The 13,497-nt window shown below is 36.0% G+C and overlaps 1 protein-coding gene across 17 annotated transcripts in view; it reads right to left on the bottom strand.

The window, feature by feature from the left end:
• The window catches only part of LOC129762197 (afadin), a 294,629-nt gene that overhangs the window by 102,223 nt on the left and 178,909 nt on the right, over positions 1-13,497 (bottom strand). The window contains exon 1 of one of the 17 annotated variants that reach the window (XM_055760243.1): positions 8,490-8,776. The exons of the other annotated variants lie outside the window; for them this stretch is intronic. The gene's annotated coding sequence lies outside the window, so the exon portion shown is untranslated. Of the gene's footprint in view, positions 1-8,489; positions 8,777-13,497 lie in introns of those variants that run through there. 17 annotated transcript variants of the gene reach the window in all.

The following is a 13,497-nucleotide window of genomic DNA, read 5'->3' as shown; positions in this document are numbered from 1 at the left end:
GAGACAGGAAATAATCTGTCTAATGACGAAATAGAAGAAAAACCGAGTCTAATTCTATTCGATAAGGAACGATCCTAACAAAATATTTTTCGATATACAGGTAACATATATTTTTATGTCCCACTGTAAAAATATATTTTACAAATGTATGGGTTACGATTTAAATATTTATTTTTCAACAAATTGAGTTAGTCAATTTGTGAGATGAATGACTCATACATATATATCATAGAACGATTAGAGAAACTATTGGGACTGTTGGATTTCATTACAAGGCATTGCGGAGTTTACGAATGTAGGTGCAGGGCTTTTATTTGTTGGCATTGATTGCTGTCCAGTCATTTTGGAAATACGACTTCTTTTACAATTCTCTCATCCGTATGCTCACTCACCCAAACTACACCCACTGGGATTCAGATTCCATTTTCGACCAAACCTCAGCAAGCATAAAATAAACGAAATGCGATATACAGCATGAAAGTTGACCCCGTCGCTTCTATGGAATGTTGATAACACGGACACCCCCCATCCGGTTCGAAATGCTCTTTTTTAACCCTGCATCCCACACGATGGGTTCGAATGCCCGCATAAAATAAAAAAAACAAACGAAACGTCCGCACTGTTACGTCCAACTTGTTGACCTCTTCTTCCAGAGGCACAAAATTGCTGAGCACACTCTGAATGGCATCGTAACGAGAATTGTGGCAATTTGTACGAAACAGAGACTGAGTATGGTCGTGTCTACGAATAACATTTTTCAAGTGGAAAAAAACATGGGCGAAAAAAAGTTACAGAAAAAAAAAAGGAAAACCAAAAGGAAACTCAATAGAGGGGAACATGGAGGAATTCAACCGTACAGAAGCATCTATCTGAGGAGACGATTGAACCACGCGCAGCAACCAATCCGCTCGCGAAAAACAGCTGCGACATGAGCAGCATTAAACAGAGGGGTGGTAGTATTACCAACCGAATTACATCCCATGACAGCGATGAAAGAAAACTCTTCTATCTACTTGCGCCTTTCATGGGAATTTCAAAAAAAGCTGCCGAATGCTAAGCAACCTTAAACGTAACATTTCTGTGCCTCTTCGACTGTTCTCAATTCAATTTAATAATTATTCAATCCATTTCGCCCGTCTTTTCACCATCCTTTCAGCAGCATGTAAAAGCAATCTCAATCGATTTTCCGTCGCATCCGCGATTCGTCAGCGCGTCGAAACCATCGCGCGCTTTCCTAAATGGATCTTTTGAAATCCTCTCTTCCGCTCATCTCCGGACGGTGACACTGCTGCACGCGGCAGATGAGCCAATTCCGAGGTTTGATTAACGAGATAAGACCCGTGCACTATATGCCTACCTGCCCGCCCCATCTTTGCGCCTTCAATGAAGTGGAGTGAAAGCTGGAGTGTACATAATCTATTTGTAGTAATGGCATTAATCAACGTGACACTGGCGGGTTCTTGATGAAGTTAGTGTGGTATTGTTAGCTGGAGTTGACAGGCTCTGGTGAAATCTGAATAAGAAAAGTGAGGAATACAGAGCTTCTAAATTGTTTCCAGTGGGGAATTCCAACCTTCCTTCCAAAAATCGTAGCAAAATAATTATTTGTAATGTTTTGGATTTCGCGAAAGTTTTTGTATTTTTTGGACTATACAAAAACGCAACCACACTAGACAAATTACTTTCAATAAAAAATAAACTTTTGTGCCAAAAAGACACCATACAGGTTCTTTTTTCATTTTTCTAACTGAAAAATTTTGATCTATTATACTAGATTTTGGCGTATGGCGTTTAATGGAAATAATTGTGTATTGTGTGTTGTTTTCCAAAAATGAAGAATAAAGTTCTTTTATGCATATTATATATTTTTATTACATCAAAATAAAAGAGCTAAATCTAAATAAAAAAGTTGGGTCAAAATGACTGGTATAAGAGAATTTATTTAAATCCCTTCTTCACCTTATTTTTTGACGTGAAAATACGTCTAATCGAAATATTAGGGGGTGGAGGCGATCTGGCGTAGTGGTAACATCCATGCCTCTCACGCTGAATTTCAATTCTCACTCCCGACATTCTTCCAAAAATGGAAATAAAAGTGACGAACCAAGATGAGTTGAAAATCACTATAATACAGATTAAAAAAAAATATTAGGGGGGTAAAATGAGAACCTAAACACAGAACATGCAGGAAAAAATTAAAGATTTCGAATGCTTATCACTTGAGCATTTTTGAATAGATCGGAAAAATATTTGCATCAATTGATAGGAAATATTTCTACGCATCTATCACAATTAATAAAATGTTATTTTTCCTGAGATAAGCAATAGAATAACTGTATGTCAAGCGCTATCTAAACGCCCTATCAGCCCCGTTTTGATTGGCCCGATTTGTGCCATACATGTAATGTAATGTCACCAAATTCTTCGCCAAATTCTTTACTTACACAGCAAATACGTAATTCAACTGAATTCGAAAATTGTTTCATTCAATCAATAATTTAATCAATATTAACAAATGATCACTAAGCCAACGTTAGTCCCACGTCTACCTTGCGGTTACATCATAAATATAACCCACCCATTTTTCCTGCAACGATAGCGACTTAACGATTTAAGATATGTAACGATAGCGAGCTCTTTTGTAATCTATCCCTCGGGTAGGAGAGTATCTTGTTTGTGTCGTCAGTGACGATTCGTCGCGGTGTCCGATTTTCTAGCCCGTGATACGGAAATACCTCGCGGTCTGCACAAAAGTATGCGAAATCATTTTCTCCTGGCTCGGGTTGTAAATCGCACGCCGCTTGTATGTATCATCAGTACCTCAGTCTTCTTTCTGTGATTTTTTTTTGTTAATAGAGACTTTCGATCTTTCGGTTTATTCATCTCCGAATCATCAGTTACCATTTCGTCGAGCTGCTTCATTTAGTGGTCCGCATTAGAGAAACACATTGCGATCTGGACAAATGTATGCGGGTACGAAAGCGCCCGCAGCTCGCTTGTATCATATATGTTCCGAATGGAATGTAGGAAATTTTCATTCAAAAACATCAAAACAATTTTTATAAGAAACACTAAATATTTACACTGAAAAAAATATTTTAAAAACTTAAATTGATTACTTTTTCAGGAGTATCCATTCAAGTATGTCATATACTTTAGAAGCAATAAGAGATAGAAAGTTGACCTCTTTGAAAAAAGTTCCCATTTTCATACTAACTTAAACTTTGCCCAATTAAAAAAATATGTTTTTGAGAAAAAATAATTTTAATTAAAAAAAAATTTTAAAGTGCATTTTTTTTATTTGATATTTTCCAATTAAAAATTTGAACAATTTTCTAGTTTAATCCTATGACTAAAGTTTTGTGGATCTTATAGATTTTGAGTTAGAAATTCTTGTAAACAATTAAGAAAAAAAACTTAAACCCTTCTCAAAAAGGCCTAAAATATTCTATTGAGATTTCAAGTATACAAAGTTACTTAAATGGCCATGCTTTTACACCATCAAAGTTTCACTGCAATCTGAAATGGTGCTGCCAACTGATAAGACAAGTTTGCATGGAATTCGTCTATAGCACCAAATGTATTATTATTATTATGTGAACGGGAAAAATGACAATAGGTTCGAGGTCTTGCAGAAGTATAAAGCAAATTCAATGAAAACAGATCTAGGGGAGATAAATTAGATCTGATATTGCCGAAGCTGCGTATATTTGTTCCTTTTCGAAACAAATTAGACGCGTTTTTTATTTTGCCTTAGACGATAAATGATTCAGAATTAGGGTAGCCTGAAAGTTTGGCCCTTTTGCCAATACGCTCAATTTGGAATTTTTTTGACTTTTGAATCACTCAGCCGATCTGTGATAGCATAAATTTAAATTCGAGGTATTATAGTACACTTTTCAGAAAAAAATTATATGGCACCTCAAATACCTAATGTTAAAAAATGTTCGTTTTTGACGTATGAAAACGTCTTTAATTTCTGTAAAATGGTGTAATTTCAATACTCCGGAAACGAGAGTGTTACGATTGGGGTGCAAGATTTTGAGCGTTAATATCTCTTTGCCGAATGGTTGAAATGATATGATAATCACTTCATTCGGACGATAAAGGATCAACGAGTGATGTCTGAACTTTTTGACTCAAAAACTTGTTTTAACCCTTTGCGGTCGTATTAAATTTGGGGCATGGGTGTCGTACTGGTCAGAATTATTTTTCCTTGAAAAAGCAGTAATACATGCAATATTATGAAAAATAAACTTTTTTAATTTTTTTTTTGTGAACTATATATACAGGGTAACTTCGATATAACGTACCTTTTACTTTCAAAATTGTACGTTGTATCGAATTATACGTTATATCGAAGCATAATAAAGAACTCACAAACGTAGCCTATAATACATTATTGCGTTGCTGTTTCAGTAAAGTTGATGAATAAATTCAATTAAAAGATGTTTCCCTTCGTACTGTTGATTAAAACTTGATTTATTTAGAATCTGGAATTACAAAACCAGCTGTATTTCGGGATTGATGAAAGCTACAAAACATGTTTCAGCATCACAATACAAATAATTCATTATTCTTTCAGAAAAAAAAAATATTCGAAAAATTTTTCCTTTACACATTGGAAATGTGTACGTTATATCGAGTGACGTTTTATCGAGGGTACGTTATATCGAAGTTTCCCTGTATGTATTAACTTAATAATGTGTTCTGATGTGATGGTTTTATATAAAAAAAAATTTTATAATACGTCTTCGTGTGAAATCTTCCGAAACAATCTCCAAGAGTAAATCATATGAAGTACATAATTTTATTTTTATTATCCGTTGAATATGAGAAACTTTTGCTGTTGATGCAATAAATGTGTAATTAATGCCAGCAATGTTTATCCGAAAAGATCAGCACTTTTCACTTTTAACAAAGATTTTTTACATGAGATTTTTCAGATGACATAAGACAGTTATCCAAACAATTATTCTGCTCTTTAAAAACATATACTTCAACATAATTAATTTGAACCAGTAGTCACTCAAATAATGATTTCTGTGTATCCGAATTGATCAGAACTTTCCACTTTACGTAAACAACGGTTTTGTCCCTTGGGACACTCATGCGATAATTCAAATAACATGAGACATTTATGCAAACAGTAGTTCTGATACTTATGAGCTATCTTTTCCATCACACCAAAGTGTTACAATGACTAAATTCAGCTGTTATGATTTTTGTCCCACATTTCTATGCATTCAACGCACTGTGCGTTGTCTTGTGTGGGTGACTACTTTGTTATCTATTACCCATAGGACACCGTATTGATTCGTGAACAGGTTCAGGAAATGTATAAACTAATACTTGGTTGAGTAAAATATAAAATTAGCATGGTTTCTTGTTGTGGTTGCTGAGAGCAGACAAACGACCACAAAGAGTTAATATCTCAAAAATTGTTTTGGAAGTAAACTGTTAAAATCAGAACAATGTCACTTATTGACAAGCCGGGGACACTTGTACTCGTAAGCATTTCCACATGGTGATATGTTTCTCTAACACGGACTATGAAATGAAGCAGCCTTACGAAATTTGAATTGACAACAGATGCAAGCAGTGGATTCTTTTATTTGCAGAGATCGAAATGCTCGTCTGATTGAGAGAATCATCCATTTTCACCTACAGCGAAAACTAATTGAGAATATTAGAGGCGAGAGAAAGTTATACCGTTTTGTCTCATATTCCGAACACTCAAGCTTTGATGGCCATTAAACAGTGTCTCATTACTCAAAATGGTACTCTTTCGGGAAATTATATTGATTTTTGGATACAACAGAGCCTTCTTTTTCATTTGACTATAATAATATTTATTTACAAAGACATTCATGGTGAAAAACTAAAAATATGCTTAATCACTTTTGTCTCAAATTCCGAACACCATTTCTGTCACTGACTCATATTCCGAACACTTTTGACTCAAATTCCGAACAGCAAAAATGCATTTTTTTCAATCATAACTTTTAAACTACTGGACCGAATCATATGATCGATATATCTAATGAAAGTCAATTAGCTTGTTTTTTGGAAAAATGTTATGCTCGCAAAAAAATGGATTTTGCTTTTGGAATTACTTATTGTATTTGTTTCTTATAATTCACGTGGTTTCGGGACCAAGGACGCTATATCGGTATCGATACCTGTAAATTATGTTAAAATGAAGTCTATAACCCAAAGAATGTCAGGGTTTTGAATGTTAAATTATTTATAACATTAAAGTTCAGTGAATTTACATTTGAAAATGAAGTGTTCAGAATTTGAATCATGCGTAGAAACTTGATTCATATTCCGAAAACTACTTCAATATTAATTTTAATGAAGATTTCTGCATAAAATATCATTTTTTTCACCAATCTATTGTAGATTCTTGCTTAGATGATTACCATTTCTAGCAAGTAACATGAAAACAGCAAACAAAAATGTTGAAAAAACTACGAAAACTGAAAAATTAATAATTGTTTTTTTACAGAATTTGTTACGCAAACATTTTATCATTAGTTTTGACTGTCATTTTCTTGCAAATGCTTAATATTATAAATTATAGGCTATATCGATACCTGTAAATGATGTTAAAATGAAGTCTATAACCAAAAAAATGTAATATGAAAGTGGAACGCGTCTCCTGAGAATCTTTCAAACGATGGCGAAAAATTGCGTTTACGACAAAACCTAGGCTACTGTAGCTAGTCAAGCACACAATCGAGAAAAGTGAATGGGAAAAGTTGAATATATAGTGTAACATATATCGCAATAAGAATTTGCGTAATATTTATTTGAAATCCCTTAATAATCGGTACATGTCTCATTTTCAATTTCGTAGAGTGACCTTTATAAAAATTAAAGACGTAGTCTTACTACTACTATTTTGAAAAATAAAAATTATCATTTATTTTTTTCCATATCACGTTGGCATCACTGTTAGAGATATGCAGGCAGCCCTTTTTTGTGCGGGGAAAGGGACCGTATAAAAAAAGTTTCCCCGTTCACCGTTCGATTTCTTTTTGTTTTTCTGCTTTACGATGGGACAGTTTGCCTTTTCGGTTGCGCGTGGCTGTGTTGTGCTTTAAGTTGCATGTCGAAACTATTAGAAATCATGTCATGCGCAACATAATGTATTTGATGAAGGGATGGGAATGATTTGAGAAGTAAATAATTTAGACGCTAATATGTTTTGTTCGCACTGAAATGCATATAAAACATCGAAAAGAAACTAAATGGACGATAACTTCGTCAAACATGCTTCTTTTCATATACCCAAAAAAATCGCACAAAAAAAAAAACGCGCGTGAACAAGAAATCGTACCAAAAAAGGTTTGCTTGTATAAATTTTAGCATTATTGCTGCCTATTAGCCGTTCATTTTACGTTATGTTTTGGGTTCCGACGAATAATTGCGATATTGATCTTTATAGTAGTGAATCTCGTCGCTTGCTTCTTTACAAATTCCAAGCCATGAACCACGGGGATACCATCGCATCTGCCATCATGTGACTTTTTTTCAATTCGGTGAATTCCAAAAAAGCCGCTTTGAGAGTGTGGAGACAATTAAGCTGGAAGCTATTTGTCTTTTTTTATGAACTTTTCCAATGCCGGTGCAACAATTGCTCACACTTTCCTGACTGACGATTTCCCTCCGGGAGAAAGGTGAAGCGGTTGAATTCAAGATGAGATATTCGACCGAATCGCACTTTGAGCTCGCAGGCAATCAATGATTCAATGAATGATTCAATCAAATACTTTTCGGGAGCTCCTTCAGCGTCGCCGATATATACATCGTAAATAGATCAACCTACCAAGAATTAATGAAGAAAGGAGGAAGCATCATCCTAATAAACCGCCCCATTTTGGGTCATCAGAATCAGCAGGCGGTACGCAGCGGTGGCCATTATTATACCATTCAGATGAGATTACACGATATTATTGGTGCTATTTTTATAAACACCGGCTTGTGATGAACGATCGCTGGTTTTATTCAATGGCAAATGAAAATCCTCTGGAAAGCAAATCCAAAAGTTAATCCCTCGGGAATAAGCATCGAAAACAACATAAAATTCCCACAAATAAAAAGCATCCTATAAAGCATGACAAAGGAGATTATATTGGAATCGATATTAATGCCTAGCACCTAGCCGCCATCGATGGACGAGTAGGGGATGGATCAACGATTTGTTTTCCATAATTGTATAGCTAACACCGCGGTTAGTCGGTCCAACCCGAGACGATGCAGCTGGAGGAGGAAGGTATGGGCAACGCAAACGAACGAAAACTACTAAATCATCATAACGGAGCTAATGAGAAATCGATTTGGCTATCATGGGGAATGGAGAAAGAAAAACAGACGAGAGTGGTGTCGAGAATGTCCTGACTGTTATGTAATTCATTTTAAAGAAAATTAATACCACAAAAAATTCACTCATAGCACTCATATTCACAATACAGGAAACTTACTGCGACAGATGAGATATATGCTGATGCGGAATTGAGCCAAACGGGATAACCACTTGGCTGCGAGCGAATACAATTATCTCCCAACACAAGCACCATTATCACTGTAAACGATACATCCTCCCGGCTATCTAATTTTTTTTGCCTCAAATTTGGTGGGCGTAAAAGAATTCGGTACCGATAACGCGCGGCCAGAAGCCGATAGTAAACAGAGAACCAAACCCAGCAGCAGCCACCAGGGAACGCAATAGTTACCAATCCGTCCACCCAGGGAAGTAATCCGATATCAACTGCTACTGCTCTGTTTAACCCGGCGGTGTGGCGGCAAACATCCAAACGTCCATCGAGCGCCTTCCGAACGCCGAGAGTCACTCTTTCGAGTGCTTGTTGCCCCGCAATACGTCTCGCGATGCAACAACGACCGGCGGCATGCCACACAACAGAAGAGCGCCCCTCACACTACTGGGGGGGGCTAGCATATACACACACATAGTCGTCGCATGGTTTTCCTTTTCCTCCTTCTCCGCCTGTCGTCTGTTGTCATTCGGGGATGACGCTTCCGAGCACAAATTCTAGTTTTCCATACTGACATAATAATATATACGCATACACACACACACAGATAATGATGGTTGGCGTCTATTTTGGAACCACATTAGTCCAGATGGTGGAAGCTAATGTTTTCCGACGGCCTCCAAATTGTTTGCTTCAATTATTCACTTTAATGAGTTTGTAGTCGATTTTTGTTTGTCTCTGAGTAAAAGTAATCCTTTTCGATGAATTATTTAGAAAGGTCAGCTTTTTGTGTGGAACGACGGCGTATGAGCGCTTCTTTCACATGACTGTTAAGTTTAAGGCAATATTGAACATCACAAAATAATAATCAAATGCATATAAACAATACAACACAGAAAGACAAAACAGACAAAATATATAAGAGATTAGGAGGTTGCAGGAAACAGAAAAAAAATAGAAATAAAAAAAAATAAAAATAAAATGAGAATGATTAAGAAGGTTATTAAAAACAAAACAAGAGCGGGAGGGGGTCTTCGTAGCCACTTGGTTACGCGTTCGCTTACCAAGCGATCGATCGTGAGTTCAAACTCAGGGCCCTCAATTGACCATCTTTGTGTTGTTATAGAATAACTACGTCCACGCAACCATCATCAGCGATGGAAATCGATCCACGGTCGAAATGAGATCGATTCATCCATACAATGCTCTGCTCTGCAAGACACATCGGGCTACTGTTCTATAAATAACTCAACAATGATCAATATCAACTGTCTTCGCTGTCCGGTCTGCTGAACAATGGAAGAACAGAAAGAATACCCTTACGCCTAAATGGCTACTACTGTGTGATTTACAATAATGTAATGGAACAGAATACTTAACGCCTAAAATGGCTACTACTAACTACTGTGTAATTTACAATTTATAGAAACATAAACATATGTACATGTACACGATTAAAACCCGGCTCTGTTACAGCTAAAATGCTAATGAGCCTAATAAATAAATGAGATAAAAAAAAAACAAGAGCGACTGTGAGAGAGAGTGAGCAAACGACGTTCTCCGGCCGAGTAATAGAAGACCGGAGGAAGAACGTAAAAGAAACCCGGAAAAAAAGAAAGAGAAGATCAGATAAAGAAAACTAAAAAAAAATCCGAAAAGAGATAGCAAGAGAAGTGAAGTCGGAAAGGAGATCAAGAGAAAACAGAAGAAAACGAGCAAGAGAAAATCGGAGAAAGAGAGCTATGTTTGCATAGGAAAACTCAAGTTTGTTGTTTATTGGCCTCAAAGCATCATGCACATTTCTAATGAAATAATCTGTTCAGTCAATGGGTATTATCGGTAAAAAGAGGGCCTAAGAGATATAGCGAATAAAAAAAAAGTTCCATCTGGAAAATGCTTACGCCCATTTATGCGGACAATCAATCGCTTCAATGAATATTTGTTTGCATAGCTTGACATGAGTGCCACATGGCTATGTATGTAGTATTAACATTTACATTTCCGATAATAGTCAAAACATCTCCGTCGCTACTTTCAGTGGTTGTCGAATAAAAACAAGTAATTTTGGAAGAAATTCCATTTCTGGAATTATCTGGAAGAATCTGTTAATACAGAATAGTAACTATATAAGCGACGTTTCAATGGTCTCTTGTATTCATCTATTAGAGAACACTAAGTAATAGGCCACTATCATGGGACTCATGTTTGGACTCTACAGAGGAATTTGATTCAAATGTAGATGCAGCTGATAGCACAAAATACCGGTAATTGTTATTTTTAGAACAATTTATGCCAGATGTATGGAACTACGTCAGTTATGCGTTCAAACTGTGATTCGAAAACAGTTTTCCAAAATTGCTCAAATGTTTTCGAACAAAAAATGTTGAGCATGCGTATTACGTTGTGTATAATGCGTAGCAACCAATAAGTCGGTTTTGTTCACTTTGTCGTTTACGTCACCTATACAAACTTTTTTTTTCCTTTTATTTATTTAAGGTTCATTAGCATTTTAGATGCAACAGAGCCGAATTTTAATCGTGTACATGTCACATGGTTATCATATCTATAATTAGCACATTACAAAGTTGTCATTCGCCAGTATTCCTTCTGTACCATTACATATGGTACATTCACACAGTAGCCATTTAGGCGTAAGAGTATTCTTTCTGTTCTTCCATTATCCAGTTGGACCACCGGACAGCGGAGACAGTTGATTGATCATTGTTGAGTTATTTATAGAACAGCAGCCCGATGTGTCTTGCAGAGCAGAGCAGTTGTATGGATGAATAGATCTTATTTCGACCGTGGATTGATCTCCATCGCTGATGATTGTTGCGTGGACGTAGCTATTCTGTAACAACACAAAGATGGTCCCTGAGTTTTGAACTCACGATCGATCGCTTACTAAGCGAACGCGCAACCAATGTGGCTACGGAGACCCCCTATACAAACTTGGGCAGCATAGGAAATTGCGGAAAAAACCGGAAATAGAGCAAGTGAGCGGAGAAGGAGAGCAAGAGAAAGGCGGAGGAAAAGAAGATCGGCGAAAAACAATAGAAGAAGACTAGAGAAGGAAAGCAAGCGAAAACCGTAGAAAATGAGCAAACGGCGAAACAGACCAGAAGAATATCGGAGTAGGAGAGCGGAAAAAAAACTGAAAGAAGGGAAAAAGAGGGCAGAAGAAGACCAGAGAAAGAAAGGAAAACGATGGAAAAAACGGGACAGAATAAAATGGTATAAAGAGAGCAAAACATAGAGAATGAGATCAATTCATAGAAATTTAGTGGGAAAAATAATAGCATAATCACTTCGAAGGAAGACATATATGAGTAACATAATTAATATTGAGATCATGAATATTGAGGCTTTCATGATCTGACAAATAGAAGTATACCCTTTCAAACCTTTAAATCAGCAGCCCCAGTTAAATTACTTAATTGCATTTTTTACGTTACCAAACAACATGCTCGATATACTGATATTCTGGACCACAATTATATAAATTTTTAGTAGTAGACCTAAACGATAAAAACGTGAATTGAGCACAAATCGATTGGACAATAACCTGAACATCAATCTAATAAAATCTCTATCACCGTTTAACCTATTAAGCCAGGCTCTTGTCAAATATTTGGGGAGAATAGAGTAAAACCGTCCGAGTAGATCATCCCTCCATTGATTCTTCCAACTGATGAATGCCTATTATCGACAAACCCAGAATAATTCATAATACGCATCGACTCATATTGTGAGCTAACGCCCGTATGTAGGCAACAAGATTGCTCATTGGGTTGTGAAGAAAACGCGTGGCTAGTAAAATCGAAATAACATACCTATTTTAATCGTCAAACTGTTCACTTTTTTACTATGTTCACTGTTCATGTTTTTTGTAAAAAAATGGAGGATAAATTCACTGTATAATGATATACAACACAACATATATTTTATTGACGACTTTGCGTAATATGCGTTTGAAATCCATTAATAAATCGTGACATGCCTCATTTTGTAAAAGAACAATAAAAGAACAATAAATTATCTGTATTTTGATACTAGAGCTTGTATTGTAACTTTAACCAACCCCGAAATACAACTGTTTTGTGATTCCGGATTCTAAATGAATCAAATTTCAATCAACAGAACGAAGGGGAACATTATGAGAAAAGTTGGCTTCGTCTTCTTATTGATTTTATTCATCAACCTCACTCAAACAGCAACACAATAAAGTAATATAAGCTACGTTTCAGAGTTCTTTATTATGCTTCGATACAACGTACAATTTGATACAACCTACAATTTTGAAAGTAAAATGTACGTTATATCGAAGTTACCCTGTATTAGAAATTAGTTTTGACGTAGGACTGCGTCTTCGATTTCTATATAAGGGGGATACTTCGTAATTGAAAATGAGGCATGTCACGATTCAAAACAAACACAAATCGACAAAATGCCAGATGCAAACTGAATAATCTACACGATCATCCGTGGAAGTTCTTCATCATTCGAAAGAGTATCATATATGGTTTATAATAAGGTTTATAATAAGTATTTTTTTCTTCAATTCATTCGCCTCTTGCCTTGAAAAAGGCCAATCTCAAAAACCTAACCTTAACTTTCATCTTTAGGACATGAGAAAGACAATTACGACACCCTGTTGAAGAATGCTTTGGAGAGCAAGAGAGAGAGACATTGAGAAAGAGAAAAAAAAAGAAAGAGAGAAAAAAAAAGAAAAAACGAAAGGAATAAAAAAAGAAAGAGAGAAAGTGAGAGAGAGAAAAAGAGAGAAAGAAAGAGAAAAGGAGAAAGAGAGAGAAAAGGAAAAAGAGAGAGAGAGAAGGAGAAAGAGAGAGAAAAGGAAAAAGAGAGACAGAAGGAGTAAGAGAGAAAAAAAGAAAAAGAGAGGGAGAAAGAGAGAGGAGGGGAAAGAGGGAGAGAGAAGGATAACGATAGATAGTGGGATAGTGAGAGAGAGCTGATTTGACATAGGACTACGTCT

Source organism: Toxorhynchites rutilus, chromosome 1, assembly GCF_029784135.1.
Source record: "Toxorhynchites rutilus septentrionalis strain SRP chromosome 1, ASM2978413v1, whole genome shotgun sequence".
Classification (NCBI taxonomy): Eukaryota; Metazoa; Arthropoda; class Insecta; order Diptera; family Culicidae; genus Toxorhynchites; species Toxorhynchites rutilus.
Note: the sequence above shows the minus strand (reverse complement) of the source record. Positions and strands in the feature narration are given on the sequence as shown.